Source organism: Lithobates pipiens, unplaced genomic scaffold (assembly GCF_037356315.1).
Source record: "Lithobates pipiens isolate NorthernLeopardFrog02 unplaced genomic scaffold, aLitPip1_a1.2 Scaffold_18, whole genome shotgun sequence".
Lineage (NCBI taxonomy): Eukaryota > Metazoa > Chordata > Amphibia > Anura > Ranidae > Lithobates > Lithobates pipiens.
In genome coordinates this window covers 582,707,731-582,726,688 of record NW_027507758.1, presented here as the reverse complement: position 1 = coordinate 582,726,688, position 18,958 = coordinate 582,707,731, and the positions used below count along the sequence as shown (strand labels likewise).

General features: G+C 53.5%; 52 non-coding genes across 52 annotated transcripts; 26 read left to right on the top strand and 26 right to left on the bottom strand.

Annotated features, from left to right (window-relative positions):
• The first annotated feature begins 113 nt into the window (after positions 1–113).
• Positions 114–186, top strand: TRNAK-CUU (transfer RNA lysine (anticodon CUU)). The gene has a single exon. It is a non-coding gene; the product is annotated as a tRNA-Lys (tRNA).
• Positions 187–464: 278 nt separating this feature from the next.
• On the top strand, positions 465–536 carry TRNAG-UCC (transfer RNA glycine (anticodon UCC)). The gene has a single exon. It is a non-coding gene; the product is annotated as a tRNA-Gly (tRNA).
• A 373-nt stretch (positions 537–909) lies between these two features.
• TRNAN-GUU (transfer RNA asparagine (anticodon GUU)) lies at positions 910–983 on the bottom strand. Its single transcript has one exon. It is a non-coding gene; the product is annotated as a tRNA-Asn (tRNA).
• Positions 984–1,125: 142 nt separating this feature from the next.
• On the bottom strand, positions 1,126–1,211 carry TRNAY-GUA (transfer RNA tyrosine (anticodon GUA)). The gene is given in 2 exon segments: positions 1,126–1,161; positions 1,175–1,211. It is a non-coding gene; the product is annotated as a tRNA-Tyr (tRNA).
• A 369-nt stretch (positions 1,212–1,580) lies between these two features.
• On the top strand, positions 1,581–1,653 carry TRNAK-CUU (transfer RNA lysine (anticodon CUU)). Its single transcript has one exon. It is a non-coding gene; the product is annotated as a tRNA-Lys (tRNA).
• A 278-nt stretch (positions 1,654–1,931) lies between these two features.
• Positions 1,932–2,003, top strand: TRNAG-UCC (transfer RNA glycine (anticodon UCC)). The gene has a single exon. It is a non-coding gene; the product is annotated as a tRNA-Gly (tRNA).
• Positions 2,004–2,376: 373 nt separating this feature from the next.
• On the bottom strand, positions 2,377–2,450 carry TRNAN-GUU (transfer RNA asparagine (anticodon GUU)). Its single transcript has one exon. It is a non-coding gene; the product is annotated as a tRNA-Asn (tRNA).
• A 142-nt stretch (positions 2,451–2,592) lies between these two features.
• On the bottom strand, positions 2,593–2,678 carry TRNAY-GUA (transfer RNA tyrosine (anticodon GUA)). The gene is given in 2 exon segments: positions 2,593–2,628; positions 2,642–2,678. It is a non-coding gene; the product is annotated as a tRNA-Tyr (tRNA).
• A 369-nt stretch (positions 2,679–3,047) lies between these two features.
• Positions 3,048–3,120, top strand: TRNAK-CUU (transfer RNA lysine (anticodon CUU)). Its single transcript has one exon. It is a non-coding gene; the product is annotated as a tRNA-Lys (tRNA).
• A 278-nt stretch (positions 3,121–3,398) lies between these two features.
• On the top strand, positions 3,399–3,470 carry TRNAG-UCC (transfer RNA glycine (anticodon UCC)). The gene has a single exon. It is a non-coding gene; the product is annotated as a tRNA-Gly (tRNA).
• A 373-nt stretch (positions 3,471–3,843) lies between these two features.
• On the bottom strand, positions 3,844–3,917 carry TRNAN-GUU (transfer RNA asparagine (anticodon GUU)). The gene has a single exon. It is a non-coding gene; the product is annotated as a tRNA-Asn (tRNA).
• A 142-nt stretch (positions 3,918–4,059) lies between these two features.
• Positions 4,060–4,145, bottom strand: TRNAY-GUA (transfer RNA tyrosine (anticodon GUA)). The gene is given in 2 exon segments: positions 4,060–4,095; positions 4,109–4,145. It is a non-coding gene; the product is annotated as a tRNA-Tyr (tRNA).
• A 369-nt stretch (positions 4,146–4,514) lies between these two features.
• Positions 4,515–4,587, top strand: TRNAK-CUU (transfer RNA lysine (anticodon CUU)). The gene has a single exon. It is a non-coding gene; the product is annotated as a tRNA-Lys (tRNA).
• A 278-nt stretch (positions 4,588–4,865) lies between these two features.
• On the top strand, positions 4,866–4,937 carry TRNAG-UCC (transfer RNA glycine (anticodon UCC)). The gene has a single exon. It is a non-coding gene; the product is annotated as a tRNA-Gly (tRNA).
• A 373-nt stretch (positions 4,938–5,310) lies between these two features.
• TRNAN-GUU (transfer RNA asparagine (anticodon GUU)) lies at positions 5,311–5,384 on the bottom strand. Its single transcript has one exon. It is a non-coding gene; the product is annotated as a tRNA-Asn (tRNA).
• Positions 5,385–5,526: 142 nt separating this feature from the next.
• On the bottom strand, positions 5,527–5,612 carry TRNAY-GUA (transfer RNA tyrosine (anticodon GUA)). Its single transcript is given in 2 exon segments — positions 5,527–5,562; positions 5,576–5,612. It is a non-coding gene; the product is annotated as a tRNA-Tyr (tRNA).
• Positions 5,613–5,981: 369 nt separating this feature from the next.
• TRNAK-CUU (transfer RNA lysine (anticodon CUU)) lies at positions 5,982–6,054 on the top strand. Its single transcript has one exon. It is a non-coding gene; the product is annotated as a tRNA-Lys (tRNA).
• Positions 6,055–6,332: 278 nt separating this feature from the next.
• TRNAG-UCC (transfer RNA glycine (anticodon UCC)) lies at positions 6,333–6,404 on the top strand. The gene has a single exon. It is a non-coding gene; the product is annotated as a tRNA-Gly (tRNA).
• Positions 6,405–6,777: 373 nt separating this feature from the next.
• Positions 6,778–6,851, bottom strand: TRNAN-GUU (transfer RNA asparagine (anticodon GUU)). Its single transcript has one exon. It is a non-coding gene; the product is annotated as a tRNA-Asn (tRNA).
• Positions 6,852–6,993: 142 nt separating this feature from the next.
• Positions 6,994–7,079, bottom strand: TRNAY-GUA (transfer RNA tyrosine (anticodon GUA)). Its single transcript is given in 2 exon segments — positions 6,994–7,029; positions 7,043–7,079. It is a non-coding gene; the product is annotated as a tRNA-Tyr (tRNA).
• A 369-nt stretch (positions 7,080–7,448) lies between these two features.
• On the top strand, positions 7,449–7,521 carry TRNAK-CUU (transfer RNA lysine (anticodon CUU)). The gene has a single exon. It is a non-coding gene; the product is annotated as a tRNA-Lys (tRNA).
• A 278-nt stretch (positions 7,522–7,799) lies between these two features.
• Positions 7,800–7,871, top strand: TRNAG-UCC (transfer RNA glycine (anticodon UCC)). Its single transcript has one exon. It is a non-coding gene; the product is annotated as a tRNA-Gly (tRNA).
• A 373-nt stretch (positions 7,872–8,244) lies between these two features.
• TRNAN-GUU (transfer RNA asparagine (anticodon GUU)) lies at positions 8,245–8,318 on the bottom strand. Its single transcript has one exon. It is a non-coding gene; the product is annotated as a tRNA-Asn (tRNA).
• A 142-nt stretch (positions 8,319–8,460) lies between these two features.
• TRNAY-GUA (transfer RNA tyrosine (anticodon GUA)) lies at positions 8,461–8,546 on the bottom strand. The gene is given in 2 exon segments: positions 8,461–8,496; positions 8,510–8,546. It is a non-coding gene; the product is annotated as a tRNA-Tyr (tRNA).
• A 369-nt stretch (positions 8,547–8,915) lies between these two features.
• TRNAK-CUU (transfer RNA lysine (anticodon CUU)) lies at positions 8,916–8,988 on the top strand. The gene has a single exon. It is a non-coding gene; the product is annotated as a tRNA-Lys (tRNA).
• A 278-nt stretch (positions 8,989–9,266) lies between these two features.
• TRNAG-UCC (transfer RNA glycine (anticodon UCC)) lies at positions 9,267–9,338 on the top strand. Its single transcript has one exon. It is a non-coding gene; the product is annotated as a tRNA-Gly (tRNA).
• A 373-nt stretch (positions 9,339–9,711) lies between these two features.
• Positions 9,712–9,785, bottom strand: TRNAN-GUU (transfer RNA asparagine (anticodon GUU)). The gene has a single exon. It is a non-coding gene; the product is annotated as a tRNA-Asn (tRNA).
• A 142-nt stretch (positions 9,786–9,927) lies between these two features.
• TRNAY-GUA (transfer RNA tyrosine (anticodon GUA)) lies at positions 9,928–10,013 on the bottom strand. Its single transcript is given in 2 exon segments — positions 9,928–9,963; positions 9,977–10,013. It is a non-coding gene; the product is annotated as a tRNA-Tyr (tRNA).
• A 369-nt stretch (positions 10,014–10,382) lies between these two features.
• Positions 10,383–10,455, top strand: TRNAK-CUU (transfer RNA lysine (anticodon CUU)). Its single transcript has one exon. It is a non-coding gene; the product is annotated as a tRNA-Lys (tRNA).
• Positions 10,456–10,733: 278 nt separating this feature from the next.
• Positions 10,734–10,805, top strand: TRNAG-UCC (transfer RNA glycine (anticodon UCC)). Its single transcript has one exon. It is a non-coding gene; the product is annotated as a tRNA-Gly (tRNA).
• A 373-nt stretch (positions 10,806–11,178) lies between these two features.
• Positions 11,179–11,252, bottom strand: TRNAN-GUU (transfer RNA asparagine (anticodon GUU)). Its single transcript has one exon. It is a non-coding gene; the product is annotated as a tRNA-Asn (tRNA).
• A 142-nt stretch (positions 11,253–11,394) lies between these two features.
• TRNAY-GUA (transfer RNA tyrosine (anticodon GUA)) lies at positions 11,395–11,480 on the bottom strand. The gene is given in 2 exon segments: positions 11,395–11,430; positions 11,444–11,480. It is a non-coding gene; the product is annotated as a tRNA-Tyr (tRNA).
• A 369-nt stretch (positions 11,481–11,849) lies between these two features.
• Positions 11,850–11,922, top strand: TRNAK-CUU (transfer RNA lysine (anticodon CUU)). Its single transcript has one exon. It is a non-coding gene; the product is annotated as a tRNA-Lys (tRNA).
• Positions 11,923–12,200: 278 nt separating this feature from the next.
• On the top strand, positions 12,201–12,272 carry TRNAG-UCC (transfer RNA glycine (anticodon UCC)). Its single transcript has one exon. It is a non-coding gene; the product is annotated as a tRNA-Gly (tRNA).
• Positions 12,273–12,645: 373 nt separating this feature from the next.
• Positions 12,646–12,719, bottom strand: TRNAN-GUU (transfer RNA asparagine (anticodon GUU)). Its single transcript has one exon. It is a non-coding gene; the product is annotated as a tRNA-Asn (tRNA).
• Positions 12,720–12,861: 142 nt separating this feature from the next.
• TRNAY-GUA (transfer RNA tyrosine (anticodon GUA)) lies at positions 12,862–12,947 on the bottom strand. The gene is given in 2 exon segments: positions 12,862–12,897; positions 12,911–12,947. It is a non-coding gene; the product is annotated as a tRNA-Tyr (tRNA).
• A 369-nt stretch (positions 12,948–13,316) lies between these two features.
• Positions 13,317–13,389, top strand: TRNAK-CUU (transfer RNA lysine (anticodon CUU)). The gene has a single exon. It is a non-coding gene; the product is annotated as a tRNA-Lys (tRNA).
• Positions 13,390–13,667: 278 nt separating this feature from the next.
• On the top strand, positions 13,668–13,739 carry TRNAG-UCC (transfer RNA glycine (anticodon UCC)). The gene has a single exon. It is a non-coding gene; the product is annotated as a tRNA-Gly (tRNA).
• A 373-nt stretch (positions 13,740–14,112) lies between these two features.
• TRNAN-GUU (transfer RNA asparagine (anticodon GUU)) lies at positions 14,113–14,186 on the bottom strand. Its single transcript has one exon. It is a non-coding gene; the product is annotated as a tRNA-Asn (tRNA).
• A 142-nt stretch (positions 14,187–14,328) lies between these two features.
• TRNAY-GUA (transfer RNA tyrosine (anticodon GUA)) lies at positions 14,329–14,414 on the bottom strand. The gene is given in 2 exon segments: positions 14,329–14,364; positions 14,378–14,414. It is a non-coding gene; the product is annotated as a tRNA-Tyr (tRNA).
• Positions 14,415–14,783: 369 nt separating this feature from the next.
• Positions 14,784–14,856, top strand: TRNAK-CUU (transfer RNA lysine (anticodon CUU)). The gene has a single exon. It is a non-coding gene; the product is annotated as a tRNA-Lys (tRNA).
• Positions 14,857–15,134: 278 nt separating this feature from the next.
• Positions 15,135–15,206, top strand: TRNAG-UCC (transfer RNA glycine (anticodon UCC)). The gene has a single exon. It is a non-coding gene; the product is annotated as a tRNA-Gly (tRNA).
• A 373-nt stretch (positions 15,207–15,579) lies between these two features.
• TRNAN-GUU (transfer RNA asparagine (anticodon GUU)) lies at positions 15,580–15,653 on the bottom strand. Its single transcript has one exon. It is a non-coding gene; the product is annotated as a tRNA-Asn (tRNA).
• A 142-nt stretch (positions 15,654–15,795) lies between these two features.
• TRNAY-GUA (transfer RNA tyrosine (anticodon GUA)) lies at positions 15,796–15,881 on the bottom strand. The gene is given in 2 exon segments: positions 15,796–15,831; positions 15,845–15,881. It is a non-coding gene; the product is annotated as a tRNA-Tyr (tRNA).
• A 369-nt stretch (positions 15,882–16,250) lies between these two features.
• On the top strand, positions 16,251–16,323 carry TRNAK-CUU (transfer RNA lysine (anticodon CUU)). Its single transcript has one exon. It is a non-coding gene; the product is annotated as a tRNA-Lys (tRNA).
• Positions 16,324–16,601: 278 nt separating this feature from the next.
• Positions 16,602–16,673, top strand: TRNAG-UCC (transfer RNA glycine (anticodon UCC)). Its single transcript has one exon. It is a non-coding gene; the product is annotated as a tRNA-Gly (tRNA).
• Positions 16,674–17,046: 373 nt separating this feature from the next.
• Positions 17,047–17,120, bottom strand: TRNAN-GUU (transfer RNA asparagine (anticodon GUU)). The gene has a single exon. It is a non-coding gene; the product is annotated as a tRNA-Asn (tRNA).
• Positions 17,121–17,262: 142 nt separating this feature from the next.
• On the bottom strand, positions 17,263–17,348 carry TRNAY-GUA (transfer RNA tyrosine (anticodon GUA)). Its single transcript is given in 2 exon segments — positions 17,263–17,298; positions 17,312–17,348. It is a non-coding gene; the product is annotated as a tRNA-Tyr (tRNA).
• Positions 17,349–17,717: 369 nt separating this feature from the next.
• Positions 17,718–17,790, top strand: TRNAK-CUU (transfer RNA lysine (anticodon CUU)). The gene has a single exon. It is a non-coding gene; the product is annotated as a tRNA-Lys (tRNA).
• Positions 17,791–18,068: 278 nt separating this feature from the next.
• On the top strand, positions 18,069–18,140 carry TRNAG-UCC (transfer RNA glycine (anticodon UCC)). The gene has a single exon. It is a non-coding gene; the product is annotated as a tRNA-Gly (tRNA).
• A 373-nt stretch (positions 18,141–18,513) lies between these two features.
• Positions 18,514–18,587, bottom strand: TRNAN-GUU (transfer RNA asparagine (anticodon GUU)). Its single transcript has one exon. It is a non-coding gene; the product is annotated as a tRNA-Asn (tRNA).
• A 142-nt stretch (positions 18,588–18,729) lies between these two features.
• Positions 18,730–18,815, bottom strand: TRNAY-GUA (transfer RNA tyrosine (anticodon GUA)). The gene is given in 2 exon segments: positions 18,730–18,765; positions 18,779–18,815. It is a non-coding gene; the product is annotated as a tRNA-Tyr (tRNA).
• Between the last annotated feature and the right edge of the window lie 143 nt (positions 18,816–18,958).

The following is an 18,958-nucleotide window of genomic DNA, read 5'->3' as shown; positions in this document are numbered from 1 at the left end:
CAGGAGTGCTCGGAAGCGCATTGCGTTTATGAAAACAAATTAGGCCGAGCGTTAGCCAAAAAAGTGTTTGGAGTCAGTTGGCAACAAGAGGCCACGAAAGAGGAAGCGTCTTAGCCCGGCTAGCTCAGTCGGTAGAGCATGAGACTCTTAATCTCAGGGTCGTGGGTTCGAGCCCCACGTTGGGCGTATGGCAGTGCAACGTTTTGGCCCAGTGAGTGGCATTTGACGAACTTGGTAGATCTCAGTATCTCCGGCTCGTTCTTGCGCACCGCACAGTCCCGACCCGACGAGACCCACTGGCCTCTCCTCCATTCTCTCTACAAACGAGGAAATGTTTCGAGCTTATCTTTCTAGCGGTCAATTCGTACAGCAGCAAGTTGACCTTGCGCTGGGGTTTTGTTCTTATCAGCGCCATGTGTGACACTAATTGGATAGAGATAGCAGCAGGTACCCGAGGCATCCGTGCGTTGGTGGTATAGTGGTGAGCATAGCTGCCTTCCAAGCAGTTGACCCGGGTTCGATTCCCGGCCAACGCATTCCCATCCCTTTTTGGCCGCGCAAGGCGGCCCTAAGAAAAGAGCCGAGCGATCCAGGCCCTTGAGGAAAGCTCCTAAGATATCCTGGCTTAGCGACAACTGTGGAGGCTTTCTTCGGCATTCAGAAAAAAGGCTCTGGCCTTAGGCTTTCTTGGACAATCGGCATCTACACATTCCATGGAGTTATCTTCTTCCTGAGCCAAAGAAGTGGCTCGGTCAACTATGGAACATCTTCAACAATCGGCCAGTACATTTGCAAGGGTCTCCAGCCGAACGCTTGTTTGGATGCTCAATTGGCAGTCCTCTGAGGAGAGCCAAGGGACCCGCTTCGTTTTAGCCTTCGGGCCCCACTGAGGTAACGAGAAAACATGAGCGTCCCTGGGTGGGCTTGAACCACCAACCTTTCGGTTAACAGCCGAACGCGCTAACCGATTGCGCCACAGAGACAGCACGCCGAGGGTGGGCGCACCGGCCGAGGGAGACATGCAATATAAGTACAAAGTGGCGAAAAGGCTTGCCCGTGGCACATTTCTCGCGTTAACAGACTGCCTTCCGGTTAAGGGGGAGAGAGGAAGGGTAAAAGAGGGCATCCTTCGAGCCGGAATCGAACCAGCGACCTAAGGATTACTATTTTGACGCTACAGTCCTCCGCTCTACCAGCTGAGCTATCGAAGGGTCCGCCGGTAGGATGTCGCCCGCGACTCCTTGCATTCAAAGCCAGCGCTTTGCGTTAGTCCTTCTACCTTGAGTTATTGGTCGACGCCGCCTCGGCCTGACAGGTCAAATGCCTTGGCAGCTGCTATGTGGGAAAGCTCGGCTTCGCATTTTTGCCCAGAGAGAAAACACCTTCGAAAAACACCTACCGCGTTGGGTTACGAGTCCAAAAATCACTGCAAAAACGGTCATGTACCTCCCTGACAGCAAGTAAGCGCAGGAGTGCTCGGAAGCGCATTGCGTTTATGAAAACAAATTAGGCCGAGCGTTAGCCAAAAAAGTGTTTGGAGTCAGTTGGCAACAAGAGGCCACGAAAGAGGAAGCGTCTTAGCCCGGCTAGCTCAGTCGGTAGAGCATGAGACTCTTAATCTCAGGGTCGTGGGTTCAAGCCCCACGTTGGGCGTATGGCAGTGCAACGTTTTGGCCCAGTGAGTGGCATTTGACGAACTTGGTAGATCTCAGTATCTCCGGCTCGTTCTTGCGCACCGCACAGTCCCGACCCGACGAGACCCACTGGCCTCTCCTCCATTCTCTCTACAAACGAGGAAATGTTTCGAGCTTATCTTTCTAGCGGTCAATTCGTACAGCAGCAAGTTGACCTTGCGCTGGGGTTTTGTTCTTATCAGCGCCATGTGTGACACTAATTGGATAGAGATAGCAGCAGGTACCCGAGGCATCCGTGCGTTGGTGGTATAGTGGTGAGCATAGCTGCCTTCCAAGCAGTTGACCCGGGTTCGATTCCCGGCCAACGCATTCCCATCCCTTTTTGGCCGCGCAAGGCGGCCCTAAGAAAAGAGCCGAGCGATCCAGGCCCTTGAGGAAAGCTCCTAAGATATCCTGGCTTAGCGACAACTGTGGAGGCTTTCTTCGGCATTCAGAAAAAAGGCTCTGGCCTTAGGCTTTCTTGGACAATCGGCATCTACACATTCCATGGAGTTATCTTCTTCCTGAGCCAAAGAAGTGGCTCGGTCAACTATGGAACATCTTCAACAATCGGCCAGTACATTTGCAAGGGTCTCCAGCCGAACGCTTGTTTGGATGCTCAATTGGCAGTCCTCTGAGGAGAGCCAAGGGACCCGCTTCGTTTTAGCCTTCGGGCCCCACTGAGGTAACGAGAAAACATGAGCGTCCCTGGGTGGGCTTGAACCACCAACCTTTCGGTTAACAGCCGAACGCGCTAACCGATTGCGCCACAGAGACAGCACGCCGAGGGTGGGCGCACCGGCCGAGGGAGACATGCAATATAAGTACAAAGTGGCGAAAAGGCTTGCCCGTGGCACATTTCTCGCGTTAACAGACTGCCTTCCGGTTAAGGGGGAGAGAGGAAGGGTAAAAGAGGGCATCCTTCGAGCCGGAATCGAACCAGCGACCTAAGGATTACTATTTTGACGCTACAGTCCTCCGCTCTACCAGCTGAGCTATCGAAGGGTCCGCCGGTAGGATGTCGCCCGCGACTCCTTGCATTCAAAGCCAGCGCTTTGCGTTAGTCCTTCTACCTTGAGTTATTGGTCGACGCCGCCTCGGCCTGACAGGTCAAATGCCTTGGCAGCTGCTATGTGGGAAAGCTCGGCTTCGCATTTTTGCCCAGAGAGAAAACACCTTCGAAAAACACCTACCGCGTTGGGTTACGAGTCCAAAAATCACTGCAAAAACGGTCATGTACCTCCCTGACAGCAAGTAAGCGCAGGAGTGCTCGGAAGCGCATTGCGTTTATGAAAACAAATTAGGCCGAGCGTTAGCCAAAAAAGTGTTTGGAGTCAGTTGGCAACAAGAGGCCACGAAAGAGGAAGCGTCTTAGCCCGGCTAGCTCAGTCGGTAGAGCATGAGACTCTTAATCTCAGGGTCGTGGGTTCGAGCCCCACGTTGGGCGTATGGCAGTGCAACGTTTTGGCCCAGTGAGTGGCATTTGACGAACTTGGTAGATCTCAGTATCTCCGGCTCGTTCTTGCGCACCGCACAGTCCCGACCCGACGAGACCCACTGGCCTCTCCTCCATTCTCTCTACAAACGAGGAAATGTTTCGAGCTTATCTTTCTAGCGGTCAATTCGTACAGCAGCAAGTTGACCTTGCGCTGGGGTTTTGTTCTTATCAGCGCCATGTGTGACACTAATTGGATAGAGATAGCAGCAGGTACCCGAGGCATCCGTGCGTTGGTGGTATAGTGGTGAGCATAGCTGCCTTCCAAGCAGTTGACCCGGGTTCGATTCCCGGCCAACGCATTCCCATCCCTTTTTGGCCGCGCAAGGCGGCCCTAAGAAAAGAGCCGAGCGATCCAGGCCCTTGAGGAAAGCTCCTAAGATATCCTGGCTTAGCGACAACTGTGGAGGCTTTCTTCGGCATTCAGAAAAAAGGCTCTGGCCTTAGGCTTTCTTGGACAATCGGCATCTACACATTCCATGGAGTTATCTTCTTCCTGAGCCAAAGAAGTGGCTCGGTCAACTATGGAACATCTTCAACAATCGGCCAGTACATTTGCAAGGGTCTCCAGCCGAACGCTTGTTTGGATGCTCAATTGGCAGTCCTCTGAGGAGAGCCAAGGGACCCGCTTCGTTTTAGCCTTCGGGCCCCACTGAGGTAACGAGAAAACATGAGCGTCCCTGGGTGGGCTTGAACCACCAACCTTTCGGTTAACAGCCGAACGCGCTAACCGATTGCGCCACAGAGACAGCACGCCGAGGGTGGGCGTACCGGCCGAGGGAGACATGCAATATAAGTACAAAGTGGCGAAAAGGCTTGCCCGTGGCACATTTCTCGCGTTAACAGACTGCCTTCCGGTTAAGGGGGAGAGAGGAAGGGTAAAAGAGGGCATCCTTCGAGCCGGAATCGAACCAGCGACCTAAGGATTACTATTTTGACGCTACAGTCCTCCGCTCTACCAGCTGAGCTATCGAAGGGTCCGCCGGTAGGATGTCGCCCGCGACTCCTTGCATTCAAAGCCAGCGCTTTGCGTTAGTCCTTCTACCTTGAGTTATTGGTCGACGCCGCCTCGGCCTGACAGGTCAAATGCCTTGGCAGCTGCTATGTGGGAAAGCTCGGCTTCGCATTTTTGCCCAGAGAGAAAACACCTTCGAAAAACACCTACCGCGTTGGGTTACGAGTCCAAAAATCACTGCAAAAACGGTCATGTACCTCCCTGACAGCAAGTAAGCGCAGGAGTGCTCGGAAGCGCATTGCGTTTATGAAAACAAATTAGGCCGAGCGTTAGCCAAAAAAGTGTTTGGAGTCAGTTGGCAACAAGAGGCCACGAAAGAGGAAGCGTCTTAGCCCGGCTAGCTCAGTCGGTAGAGCATGAGACTCTTAATCTCAGGGTCGTGGGTTCGAGCCCCACGTTGGGCGTATGGCAGTGCAACGTTTTGGCCCAGTGAGTGGCATTTGACGAACTTGGTAGATCTCAGTATCTCCGGCTCGTTCTTGCGCACCGCACAGTCCCGACCCGACGAGACCCACTGGCCTCTCCTCCATTCTCTCTACAAACGAGGAAATGTTTCGAGCTTATCTTTCTAGCGGTCAATTCGTACAGCAGCAAGTTGACCTTGCGCTGGGGTTTTGTTCTTATCAGCGCCATGTGTGACACTAATTGGATAGAGATAGCAGCAGGTACCCGAGGCATCCGTGCGTTGGTGGTATAGTGGTGAGCATAGCTGCCTTCCAAGCAGTTGACCCGGGTTCGATTCCCGGCCAACGCATTCCCATCCCTTTTTGGCCGCGCAAGGCGGCCCTAAGAAAAGAGCCGAGCGATCCAGGCCCTTGAGGAAAGCTCCTAAGATATCCTGGCTTAGCGACAACTGTGGAGGCTTTCTTCGGCATTCAGAAAAAAGGCTCTGGCCTTAGGCTTTCTTGGACAATCGGCATCTACACATTCCATGGAGTTATCTTCTTCCTGAGCCAAAGAAGTGGCTCGGTCAACTATGGAACATCTTCAACAATCGGCCAGTACATTTGCAAGGGTCTCCAGCCGAACGCTTGTTTGGATGCTCAATTGGCAGTCCTCTGAGGAGAGCCAAGGGACCCGCTTCGTTTTAGCCTTCGGGCCCCACTGAGGTAACGAGAAAACATGAGCGTCCCTGGGTGGGCTTGAACCACCAACCTTTCGGTTAACAGCCGAACGCGCTAACCGATTGCGCCACAGAGACAGCACGCCGAGGGTGGGCGCACCGGCCGAGGGAGACATGCAATATAAGTACAAAGTGGCGAAAAGGCTTGCCCGTGGCACATTTCTCGCGTTAACAGACTGCCTTCCGGTTAAGGGGGAGAGAGGAAGGGTAAAAGAGGGCATCCTTCGAGCCGGAATCGAACCAGCGACCTAAGGATTACTATTTTGACGCTACAGTCCTCCGCTCTACCAGCTGAGCTATCGAAGGGTCCGCCGGTAGGATGTCGCCCGCGACTCCTTGCATTCAAAGCCAGCGCTTTGCGTTAGTCCTTCTACCTTGAGTTATTGGTCGACGCCGCCTCGGCCTGACAGGTCAAATGCCTTGGCAGCTGCTATGTGGGAAAGCTCGGCTTCGCATTTTTGCCCAGAGAGAAAACACCTTCGAAAAACACCTACCGCGTTGGGTTACGAGTCCAAAAATCACTGCAAAAACGGTCATGTACCTCCCTGACAGCAAGTAAGCGCAGGAGTGCTCGGAAGCGCATTGCGTTTATGAAAACAAATTAGGCCGAGCGTTAGCCAAAAAAGTGTTTGGAGTCAGTTGGCAACAAGAGGCCACGAAAGAGGAAGCGTCTTAGCCCGGCTAGCTCAGTCGGTAGAGCATGAGACTCTTAATCTCAGGGTCGTGGGTTCGAGCCCCACGTTGGGCGTATGGCAGTGCAACGTTTTGGCCCAGTGAGTGGCATTTGACGAACTTGGTAGATCTCAGTATCTCCGGCTCGTTCTTGCGCACCGCACAGTCCCGACCCGACGAGACCCACTGGCCTCTCCTCCATTCTCTCTACAAACGAGGAAATGTTTCGAGCTTATCTTTCTAGCGGTCAATTCGTACAGCAGCAAGTTGACCTTGCGCTGGGGTTTTGTTCTTATCAGCGCCATGTGTGACACTAATTGGATAGAGATAGCAGCAGGTACCCGAGGCATCCGTGCGTTGGTGGTATAGTGGTGAGCATAGCTGCCTTCCAAGCAGTTGACCCGGGTTTGATTCCCGGCCAACGCATTCCCATCCCTTTTTGGCCGCGCAAGGCGGCCCTAAGAAAAGAGCCGAGCGATCCAGGCCCTTGAGGAAAGCTCCTAAGATATCCTGGCTTAGCGACAACTGTGGAGGCTTTCTTCGGCATTCAGAAAAAAGGCTCTGGCCTTAGGCTTTCTTGGACAATCGGCATCTACACATTCCATGGAGTTATCTTCTTCCTGAGCCAAAGAAGTGGCTCGGTCAACTATGGAACATCTTCAACAATCGGCCAGTACATTTGCAAGGGTCTCCAGCCGAACGCTTGTTTGGATGCTCAATTGGCAGTCCTCTGAGGAGAGCCAAGGGACCCGCTTCGTTTTAGCCTTCGGGCCCCACTGAGGTAACGAGAAAACATGAGCGTCCCTGGGTGGGCTTGAACCACCAACCTTTCGGTTAACAGCCGAACGCGCTAACCGATTGCGCCACAGAGACAGCACGCCGAGGGTGGGCGCACCGGCCGAGGGAGACATGCAATATAAGTACAAAGTGGCGAAAAGGCTTGCCCGTGGCACATTTCTCGCGTTAACAGACTGCCTTCCGGTTAAGGGGGAGAGAGGAAGGGTAAAAGAGGGCATCCTTCGAGCCGGAATCGAACCAGCGACCTAAGGATTACTATTTTGACGCTACAGTCCTCCGCTCTACCAGCTGAGCTATCGAAGGGTCCGCCGGTAGGATGTCGCCCGCGACTCCTTGCATTCAAAGCCAGCGCTTTGCGTTAGTCCTTCTACCTTGAGTTATTGGTCGACGCCGCCTCGGCCTGACAGGTCAAATGCCTTGGCAGCTGCTATGTGGGAAAGCTCGGCTTCGCATTTTTGCCCAGAGAGAAAACACCTTCGAAAAACACCTACCGCGTTGGGTTACGAGTCCAAAAATCACTGCAAAAACGGTCATGTACCTCCCTGACAGCAAGTAAGCGCAGGAGTGCTCGGAAGCGCATTGCGTTTATGAAAACAAATTAGGCCGAGCGTTAGCCAAAAAAGTGTTTGGAGTCAGTTGGCAACAAGAGGCCACGAAAGAGGAAGCGTCTTAGCCCGGCTAGCTCAGTCGGTAGAGCATGAGACTCTTAATCTCAGGGTCGTGGGTTCGAGCCCCACGTTGGGCGTATGGCAGTGCAACGTTTTGGCCCAGTGAGTGGCATTTGACGAACTTGGTAGATCTCAGTATCTCCGGCTCGTTCTTGCGCACCGCACAGTCCCGACCCGACGAGACCCACTGGCCTCTCCTCCATTCTCTCTACAAACGAGGAAATGTTTCGAGCTTATCTTTCTAGCGGTCAATTCGTACAGCAGCAAGTTGACCTTGCGCTGGGGTTTTGTTCTTATCAGCGCCATGTGTGACACTAATTGGATAGAGATAGCAGCAGGTACCCGAGGCATCCGTGTGTTGGTGGTATAGTGGTGAGCATAGCTGCCTTCCAAGCAGTTGACCCGGGTTCGATTCCCGGCCAACGCATTCCCATCCCTTTTTGGCCGCGCAAGGCGGCCCTAAGAAAAGAGCCGAGCGATCCAGGCCCTTGAGGAAAGCTCCTAAGATATCCTGGCTTAGCGACAACTGTGGAGGCTTTCTTCGGCATTCAGAAAAAAGGCTCTGGCCTTAGGCTTTCTTGGACAATCGGCATCTACACATTCCATGGAGTTATCTTCTTCCTGAGCCAAAGAAGTGGCTCGGTCAACTATGGAACATCTTCAACAATCGGCCAGTACATTTGCAAGGGTCTCCAGCCGAACGCTTGTTTGGATGCTCAATTGGCAGTCCTCTGAGGAGAGCCAAGGGACCCGCTTCGTTTTAGCCTTCGGGCCCCACTGAGGTAACGAGAAAACATGAGCGTCCCTGGGTGGGCTTGAACCACCAACCTTTCGGTTAACAGCCGAACGCGCTAACCGATTGCGCCACAGAGACAGCACGCCGAGGGTGGGCGCACCGGCCGAGGGAGACATGCAATATAAGTACAAAGTGGCGAAAAGGCTTGCCCGTGGCACATTTCTCGCGTTAACAGACTGCCTTCCGGTTAAGGGGGAGAGAGGAAGGGTAAAAGAGGGCATCCTTCGAGCCGGAATCGAACCAGCGACCTAAGGATTACTATTTTGACGCTACAGTCCTCCGCTCTACCAGCTGAGCTATCGAAGGGTCCGCCGGTAGGATGTCGCCCGCGACTCCTTGCATTCAAAGCCAGCGCTTTGCGTTAGTCCTTCTACCTTGAGTTATTGGTCGACGCCGCCTCGGCCTGACAGGTCAAATGCCTTGGCAGCTGCTATGTGGGAAAGCTCGGCTTCGCATTTTTGCCCAGAGAGAAAACACCTTCGAAAAACACCTACCGCGTTGGGTTACGAGTCCAAAAATCACTGCAAAAACGGTCATGTACCTCCCTGACAGCAAGTAAGCGCAGGAGTGCTCGGAAGCGCATTGCGTTTATGAAAACAAATTAGGCCGAGCGTTAGCCAAAAAAGTGTTTGGAGTCAGTTGGCAACAAGAGGCCACGAAAGAGGAAGCGTCTTAGCCCGGCTAGCTCAGTCGGTAGAGCATGAGACTCTTAATCTCAGGGTCGTGGGTTCGAGCCCCACGTTGGGCGTATGGCAGTGCAACGTTTTGGCCCAGTGAGTGGCATTTGACGAACTTGGTAGATCTCAGTATCTCCGGCTCGTTCTTGCGCACCGCACAGTCCCGACCCGACGAGACCCACTGGCCTCTCCTCCATTCTCTCTACAAACGAGGAAATGTTTCGAGCTTATCTTTCTAGCGGTCAATTCGTACAGCAGCAAGTTGACCTTGCGCTGGGGTTTTGTTCTTATCAGCGCCATGTGTGACACTAATTGGATAGAGATAGCAGCAGGTACCCGAGGCATCCGTGCGTTGGTGGTATAGTGGTGAGCATAGCTGCCTTCCAAGCAGTTGACCCGGGTTCGATTCCCGGCCAACGCATTCCCATCCCTTTTTGGCCGCGCAAGGCGGCCCTAAGAAAAGAGCCGAGCGATCCAGGCCCTTGAGGAAAGCTCCTAAGATATCCTGGCTTAGCGACAACTGTGGAGGCTTTCTTCGGCATTCAGAAAAAAGGCTCTGGCCTTAGGCTTTCTTGGACAATCGGCATCTACACATTCCATGGAGTTATCTTCTTCCTGAGCCAAAGAAGTGGCTCGGTCAACTATGGAACATCTTCAACAATCGGCCAGTACATTTGCAAGGGTCTCCAGCCGAACGCTTGTTTGGATGCTCAATTGGCAGTCCTCTGAGGAGAGCCAAGGGACCCGCTTCGTTTTAGCCTTCGGGCCCCACTGAGGTAACGAGAAAACATGAGCGTCCCTGGGTGGGCTTGAACCACCAACCTTTCGGTTAACAGCCGAACGCGCTAACCGATTGCGCCACAGAGACAGCACGCCGAGGGTGGGCGCACCGGCCGAGGGAGACATGCAATATAAGTACAAAGTGGCGAAAAGGCTTGCCCGTGGCACATTTCTCGCGTTAACAGACTGCCTTCCGGTTAAGGGGGAGAGAGGAAGGGTAAAAGAGGGCATCCTTCGAGCCGGAATCGAACCAGCGACCTAAGGATTACTATTTTGACGCTACAGTCCTCCGCTCTACCAGCTGAGCTATCGAAGGGTCCGCCGGTAGGATGTCGCCCGCGACTCCTTGCATTCAAAGCCAGCGCTTTGCGTTAGTCCTTCTACCTTGAGTTATTGGTCGACGCCGCCTCGGCCTGACAGGTCAAATGCCTTGGCAGCTGCTATGTGGGAAAGCTCGGCTTCGCATTTTTGCCCAGAGAGAAAACACCTTCGAAAAACACCTACCGCGTTGGGTTACGAGTCCAAAAATCACTGCAAAAACGGTCATGTACCTCCCTGACAGCAAGTAAGCGCAGGAGTGCTCGGAAGCGCATTGCGTTTATGAAAACAAATTAGGCCGAGCGTTAGCCAAAAAAGTGTTTGGAGTCAGTTGGCAACAAGAGGCCACGAAAGAGGAAGCGTCTTAGCCCGGCTAGCTCAGTCGGTAGAGCATGAGACTCTTAATCTCAGGGTCGTGGGTTCGAGCCCCACGTTGGGCGTATGGCAGTGCAACGTTTTGGCCCAGTGAGTGGCATTTGACGAACTTGGTAGATCTCAGTATCTCCGGCTCGTTCTTGCGCACCGCACAGTCCCGACCCGACGAGACCCACTGGCCTCTCCTCCATTCTCTCTACAAACGAGGAAATGTTTCGAGCTTATCTTTCTAGCGGTCAATTCGTACAGCAGCAAGTTGACCTTGCGCTGGGGTTTTGTTCTTATCAGCGCCATGTGTGACACTAATTGGATAGAGATAGCAGCAGGTACCCGAGGCATCCGTGCGTTGGTGGTATAGTGGTGAGCATAGCTGCCTTCCAAGCAGTTGACCCGGGTTCGATTCCTGGCCAACGCATTCCCATCCCTTTTTGGCCGCGCAAGGCGGCCCTAAGAAAAGAGCCGAGCGATCCAGGCCCTTGAGGAAAGCTCCTAAGATATCCTGGCTTAGCGACAACTGTGGAGGCTTTCTTCGGCATTCAGAAAAAAGGCTCTGGCCTTAGGCTTTCTTGGACAATCGGCATCTACACATTCCATGGAGTTATCTTCTTCCTGAGCCAAAGAAGTGGCTCGGTCAACTATGGAACATCTTCAACAATCGGCCAGTACATTTGCAAGGGTCTCCAGCCGAACGCTTGTTTGGATGCTCAATTGGCAGTCCTCTGAGGAGAGCCAAGGGACCCGCTTCGTTTTAGCCTTCGGGCCCCACTGAGGTAACGAGAAAACATGAGCGTCCCTGGGTGGGCTTGAACCACCAACCTTTCGGTTAACAGCCGAACGCGCTAACCGATTGCGCCACAGAGACAGCACGCCGAGGGTGGGCGCACCGGCCGAGGGAGACATGCAATATAAGTACAAAGTGGCGAAAAGGCTTGCCCGTGGCACATTTCTCGCGTTAACAGACTGCCTTCCGGTTAAGGGGGAGAGAGGAAGGGTAAAAGAGGGCATCCTTCGAGCCGGAATCGAACCAGCGACCTAAGGATTACTATTTTGACGCTACAGTCCTCCGCTCTACCAGCTGAGCTATCGAAGGGTCCGCCGGTAGGATGTCGCCCGCGACTCCTTGCATTCAAAGCCAGCGCTTTGCGTTAGTCCTTCTACCTTGAGTTATTGGTCGACGCCGCCTCGGCCTGACAGGTCAAATGCCTTGGCAGCTGCTATGTGGGAAAGCTCGGCTTCGCATTTTTGCCCAGAGAGAAAACACCTTCGAAAAACACCTACCGCGTTGGGTTACGAGTCCAAAAATCACTGCAAAAACGGTCATGTACCTCCCTGACAGCAAGTAAGCGCAGGAGTGCTCGGAAGCGCATTGCGTTTATGAAAACAAATTAGGCCGAGCGTTAGCCAAAAAAGTGTTTGGAGTCAGTTGGCAACAAGAGGCCACGAAAGAGGAAGCGTCTTAGCCCGGCTAGCTCAGTCGGTAGAGCATGAGACTCTTAATCTCAGGGTCGTGGGTTCGAGCCCCACGTTGGGCGTATGGCAGTGCAACGTTTTGGCCCAGTGAGTGGCATTTGACGAACTTGGTAGATCTCAGTATCTCCGGCTCGTTCTTGCGCACCGCACAGTCCCGACCCGACGAGACCCACTGGCCTCTCCTCCATTCTCTCTACAAACGAGGAAATGTTTCGAGCTTATCTTTCTAGCGGTCAATTCGTACAGCAGCAAGTTGACCTTGCGCTGGGGTTTTGTTCTTATCAGCGCCATGTGTGACACTAATTGGATAGAGATAGCAGCAGGTACCCGAGGCATCCGTGCGTTGGTGGTATAGTGGTGAGCATAGCTGCCTTCCAAGCAGTTGACCCGGGTTCGATTCCCGGCCAACGCATTCCCATCCCTTTTTGGCCGCGCAAGGCGGCCCTAAGAAAAGAGCCGAGCGATCCAGGCCCTTGAGGAAAGCTCCTAAGATATCCTGGCTTAGCGACAACTGTGGAGGCTTTCTTCGGCATTCAGAAAAAAGGCTCTGGCCTTAGGCTTTCTTGGACAATCGGCATCTACACATTCCATGGAGTTATCTTCTTCCTGAGCCAAAGAAGTGGCTCGGTCAACTATGGAACATCTTCAACAATCGGCCAGTACATTTGCAAGGGTCTCCAGCCGAACGCTTGTTTGGATGCTCAATTGGCAGTCCTCTGAGGAGAGCCAAGGGACCCGCTTCGTTTTAGCCTTCGGGCCCCACTGAGGTAACGAGAAAACATGAGCGTCCCTGGGTGGGCTTGAACCACCAACCTTTCGGTTAACAGCCGAACGCGCTAACCGATTGCGCCACAGAGACAGCACGCCGAGGGTGGGCGCACCGGCCGAGGGAGACATGCAATATAAGTACAAAGTGGCGAAAAGGCTTGCCCGTGGCACATTTCTCGCGTTAACAGACTGCCTTCCGGTTAAGGGGGAGAGAGGAAGGGTAAAAGAGGGCATCCTTCGAGCCGGAATCGAACCAGCGACCTAAGGATTACTATTTTGACGCTACAGTCCTCCGCTCTACCAGCTGAGCTATCGAAGGGTCCGCCGGTAGGATGTCGCCCGCGACTCCTTGCATTCAAAGCCAGCGCTTTGCGTTAGTCCTTCTACCTTGAGTTATTGGTCGACGCCGCCTCGGCCTGACAGGTCAAATGCCTTGGCAGCTGCTATGTGGGAAAGCTCGGCTTCGCATTTTTGCCCAGAGAGAAAACACCTTCGAAAAACACCTACCGCGTTGGGTTACGAGTCCAAAAATCACTGCAAAAACGGTCATGTACCTCCCTGACAGCAAGTAAGCGCAGGAGTGCTCGGAAGCGCATTGCGTTTATGAAAACAAATTAGGCCGAGCGTTAGCCAAAAAAGTGTTTGGAGTCAGTTGGCAACAAGAGGCCACGAAAGAGGAAGCGTCTTAGCCCGGCTAGCTCAGTCGGTAGAGCATGAGACTCTTAATCTCAGGGTCGTGGGTTCGAGCCCCACGTTGGGCGTATGGCAGTGCAACGTTTTGGCCCAGTGAGTGGCATTTGACGAACTTGGTAGATCTCAGTATCTCCGGCTCGTTCTTGCGCACCGCACAGTCCCGACCCGACGAGACCCACTGGCCTCTCCTCCATTCTCTCTACAAACGAGGAAATGTTTCGAGCTTATCTTTCTAGCGGTCAATTCGTACAGCAGCAAGTTGACCTTGCGCTGGGGTTTTGTTCTTATCAGCGCCATGTGTGACACTAATTGGATAGAGATAGCAGCAGGTACCCGAGGCATCCGTGCGTTGGTGGTATAGTGGTGAGCATAGCTGCCTTCCAAGCAGTTGACCCGGGTTCGATTCCCGGCCAACGCATTCCCATCCCTTTTTGGCCGCGCAAGGCGGCCCTAAGAAAAGAGCCGAGCGATCCAGGCCCTTGAGGAAAGCTCCTAAGATATCCTGGCTTAGCGACAACTGTGGAGGCTTTCTTCGGCATTCAGAAAAAAGGCTCTGGCCTTAGGCTTTCTTGGACAATCGGCATCTACACATTCCATGGAGTTATCTTCTTCCTGAGCCAAAGAAGTGGCTCGGTCAACTATGGAACATCTTCAACAATCGGCCAGTACATTTGCAAGGGTCTCCAGCCGAACGCTTGTTTGGATGCTCAATTGGCAGTCCTCTGAGGAGAGCCAAGGGACCCGCTTCGTTTTAGCCTTCGGGCCCCACTGAGGTAACGAGAAAACATGAGCGTCCCTGGGTGGGCTTGAACCACCAACCTTTCGGTTAACAGCCGAACGCGCTAACCGATTGCGCCACAGAGACAGCACGCCGAGGGTGGGCGCACCGGCCGAGGGAGACATGCAATATAAGTACAAAGTGGCGAAAAGGCTTGCCCGTGGCACATTTCTCGCGTTAACAGACTGCCTTCCGGTTAAGGGGGAGAGAGGAAGGGTAAAAGAGGGCATCCTTCGAGCCGGAATCGAACCAGCGACCTAAGGATTACTATTTTGACGCTACAGTCCTCCGCTCTACCAGCTGAGCTATCGAAGGGTCCGCCGGTAGGATGTCGCCCGCGACTCCTTGCATTCAAAGCCAGCGCTTTGCGTTAGTCCTTCTACCTTGAGTTATTGGTCGACGCCGCCTCGGCCTGACAGGTCAAATGCCTTGGCAGCTGCTATGTGGGAAAGCTCGGCTTCGCATTTTTGCCCAGAGAGAAAACACCTTCGAAAAACACCTACCGCGTTGGGTTACGAGTCCAAAAATCACTGCAAAAACGGTCATGTACCTCCCTGACAGCAAGTAAGCGCAGGAGTGCTCGGAAGCGCATTGCGTTTATGAAAACAAATTAGGCCGAGCGTTAGCCAAAAAAGTGTTTGGAGTCAGTTGGCAACAAGAGGCCACGAAAGAGGAAGCGTCTTAGCCCGGCTAGCTCAGTCGGTAGAGCATGAGACTCTTAATCTCAGGGTCGTGGGTTCGAGCCCCACGTTGGGCGTATGGCAGTGCAACGTTTTGGCCCAGTGAGTGGCATTTGACGAACTTGGTAGATCTCAGTATCTCCGGCTCGTTCTTGCGCACCGCACAGTCCCGACCCGACGAGACCCACTGGCCTCTCCTCCATTCTCTCTACAAACGAGGAAATGTTTCGAGCTTATCTTTCTAGCGGTCAATTCGTACAGCAGCAAGTTGACCTTGCGCTGGGGTTTTGTTCTTATCAGCGCCATGTGTGACACTAATTGGATAGAGATAGCAGCAGGTACCCGAGGCATCCGTGCGTTGGTGGTATAGTGGTGAGCATAGCTGCCTTCCAAGCAGTTGACCCGGGTTCGATTCCCGGCCAACGCATTCCCATCCCTTTTTGGCCGCGCAAGGCGGCCCTAAGAAAAGAGCCGAGCGATCCAGGCCCTTGAGGAAAGCTCCTAAGATATCCTGGCTTAGCGACAACTGTGGAGGCTTTCTTCGGCATTCAGAAAAAAGGCTCTGGCCTTAGGCTTTCTTGGACAATCGGCATCTACACATTCCATGGAGTTATCTTCTTCCTGAGCCAAAGAAGTGGCTCGGTCAACTATGGAACATCTTCAACAATCGGCCAGTACATTTGCAAGGGTCTCCAGCCGAACGCTTGTTTGGATGCTCAATTGGCAGTCCTCTGAGGAGAGCCAAGGGACCCGCTTCGTTTTAGCCTTCGGGCCCCACTGAGGTAACGAGAAAACATGAGCGTCCCTGGGTGGGCTTGAACCACCAACCTTTCGGTTAACAGCCGAACGCGCTAACCGATTGCGCCACAGAGACAGCACGCCGAGGGTGGGCGCACCGGCCGAGGGAGACATGCAATATAAGTACAAAGTGGCGAAAAGGCTTGCCCGTGGCACATTTCTCGCGTTAACAGACTGCCTTCCGGTTAAGGGGGAGAGAGGAAGGGTAAAAGAGGGCATCCTTCGAGCCGGAATCGAACCAGCGACCTAAGGATTACTATTTTGACGCTACAGTCCTCCGCTCTACCAGCTGAGCTATCGAAGGGTCCGCCGGTAGGATGTCGCCCGCGACTCCTTGCATTCAAAGCCAGCGCTTTGCGTTAGTCCTTCTACCTTGAGTTATTGGTCGACGCCGCCTCGGCCTGACAGGTCAAATGCCTTGGCAGCTGCTATGTGGGAAAGCTCGGCTTCGCATTTTTGCCCAGAGAGAAAACACCTTCGAAAAACACCTACCGCGTTGGGTTACGAGTCCAAAAATCACTGCAAAAACGGTCATGTACCTCCCTGACAGCAAGTAAGCGCAGGAGTGCTCGGAAGCGCATTGCGTTTATGAAAACAAATTAGGCCGAGCGTTAGCCAAAAAAGTGTTTGGAGTCAGTTGGCAACAAGAGGCCACGAAAGAGGAAGCGTCTTAGCCCGGCTAGCTCAGTCGGTAGAGCATGAGACTCTTAATCTCAGGGTCGTGGGTTCGAGCCCCACGTTGGGCGTATGGCAGTGCAACGTTTTGGCCCAGTGAGTGGCATTTGACGAACTTGGTAGATCTCAGTATCTCCGGCTCGTTCTTGCGCACCGCACAGTCCCGACCCGACGAGACCCACTGGCCTCTCCTCCATTCTCTCTACAAACGAGGAAATGTTTCGAGCTTATCTTTCTAGCGGTCAATTCGTACAGCAGCAAGTTGACCTTGCGCTGGGGTTTTGTTCTTATCAGCGCCATGTGTGACACTAATTGGATAGAGATAGCAGCAGGTACCCGAGGCATCCGTGCGTTGGTGGTATAGTGGTGAGCATAGCTGCCTTCCAAGCAGTTGACCCGGGTTCGATTCCCGGCCAACGCATTCCCATCCCTTTTTGGCCGCGCAAGGCGGCCCTAAGAAAAGAGCCGAGCGATCCAGGCCCTTGAGGAAAGCTCCTAAGATATCCTGGCTTAGCGACAACTGTGGAGGCTTTCTTCGGCATTCAGAAAAAAGGCTCTGGCCTTAGGCTTTCTTGGACAATCGGCATCTACACATTCCATGGAGTTATCTTCTTCCTGAGCCAAAGAAGTGGCTCGGTCAACTATGGAACATCTTCAACAATCGGCCAGTACATTTGCAAGGGTCTCCAGCCGAACGCTTGTTTGGATGCTCAATTGGCAGTCCTCTGAGGAGAGCCAAGGGACCCGCTTCGTTTTAGCCTTCGGGCCCCACTGAGGTAACGAGAAAACATGAGCGTCCCTGGGTGGGCTTGAACCACCAACCTTTCGGTTAACAGCCGAACGCGCTAACCGATTGCGCCACAGAGACAGCACGCCGAGGGTGGGCGCACCGGCCGAGGGAGACATGCAATATAAGTACAAAGTGGCGAAAAGGCTTGCCCGTGGCACATTTCTCGCGTTAACAGACTGCCTTCCGGTTAAGGGGGAGAGAGGAAGGGTAAAAGAGGGCATCCTTCGAGCCGGAATCGAACCAGCGACCTAAGGATTACTATTTTGACGCTACAGTCCTCCGCTCTACCAGCTGAGCTATCGAAGGGTCCGCCGGTAGGATGTCGCCCGCGACTCCTTGCATTCAAAGCCAGCGCTTTGCGTTAGTCCTTCTACCTTGAGTTATTGGTCGACGCCGCCTCGGCCTGACAGGTCAAATGCCTTGGCAGCTGCTATGTGGGAAAGCTCGGCTTCGCATTTTTGCCCAGAGAGAAAACACCTTCGAAAAACACCTACCGCGTTGGGTTACGAGTCCAAAAATCACTGCAAAAACGGTCATGTACCTCCCTGACAGCAAGTAAGCGCAGGAGTGCTCGGAAGCGCATTGCGTTTATGAAAACAAATTAGGCCGAGCGTTAGCCAAAAAAGTGTTTGGAGTCAGTTGGCAACAAGAGGCCACGAAAGAGGAAGCGTCTTAGCCCGGCTAGCTCAGTCGGTAGAGCATGAGACTCTTAATCTCAGGGTCGTGGGTTCGAGCCCCACGTTGGGCGTATGGCAGTGCAACGTTTTGGCCCAGTGAGTGGCATTTGACGAACTTGGTAGATCTCAGTATCTCCGGCTCGTTCTTGCGCACCGCACAGTCCCGACCCGACGAGACCCACTGGCCTCTCCTCCATTCTCTCTACAAACGAGGAAATGTTTCGAGCTTATCTTTCTAGCGGTCAATTCGTACAGCAGCAAGTTGACCTTGCGCTGGGGTTTTGTTCTTATCAGCGCCATGTGTGACACTAATTGGATAGAGATAGCAGCAGGTACCCGAGGCATCCGTGCGTTGGTGGTATAGTGGTGAGCATAGCTGCCTTCCAAGCAGTTGACCCGTGTTCGATTCCCGGCCAACGCATTCCCATCCCTTTTTGGCCGCGCAAGGCGGCCCTAAGAAAAGAGCCGAGCGATCCAGGCCCTTGAGGAAAGCTCCTAAGATATCCTGGCTTAGCGACAACTGTGGAGGCTTTCTTCGGCATTCAGAAAAAAGGCTCTGGCCTTAGGCTTTCTTGGACAATCGGCATCTACACATTCCATGGAGTTATCTTCTTCCTGAGCCAAAGAAGTGGCTCGGTCAACTATGGAACATCTTCAACAATCGGCCAGTACATTTGCAAGGGTCTCCAGCCGAACGCTTGTTTGGATGCTCAATTGGCAGTCCTCTGAGGAGAGCCAAGGGACCCGCTTCGTTTTAGCCTTCGGGCCCCACTGAGGTAACGAGAAAACATGAGCGTCCCTGGGTGGGCTTGAACCACCAACCTTTCGGTTAACAGCCGAACGCGCTAACCGATTGCGCCACAGAGACAGCACGCCGAGGGTGGGCGCACCGGCCGAGGGAGACATGCAATATAAGTACAAAGTGGCGAAAAGGCTTGCCCGTGGCACATTTCTCGCGTTAACAGACTGCCTTCCGGTTAAGGGGGAGAGAGGAAGGGTAAAAGAGGGCATCCTTCGAGCCGGAATCGAACCAGCGACCTAAGGATTACTATTTTGACGCTACAGTCCTCCGCTCTACCAGCTGAGCTATCGAAGGGTCCGCCGGTAGGATGTCGCCCGCGACTCCTTGCATTCAAAGCCAGCGCTTTGCGTTAGTCCTTCTACCTTGAGTTATTGGTCGACGCCGCCTCGGCCTGACAGGTCAAATGCCTTGGCAGCTGCTATGTGGGAAAGCTCGGC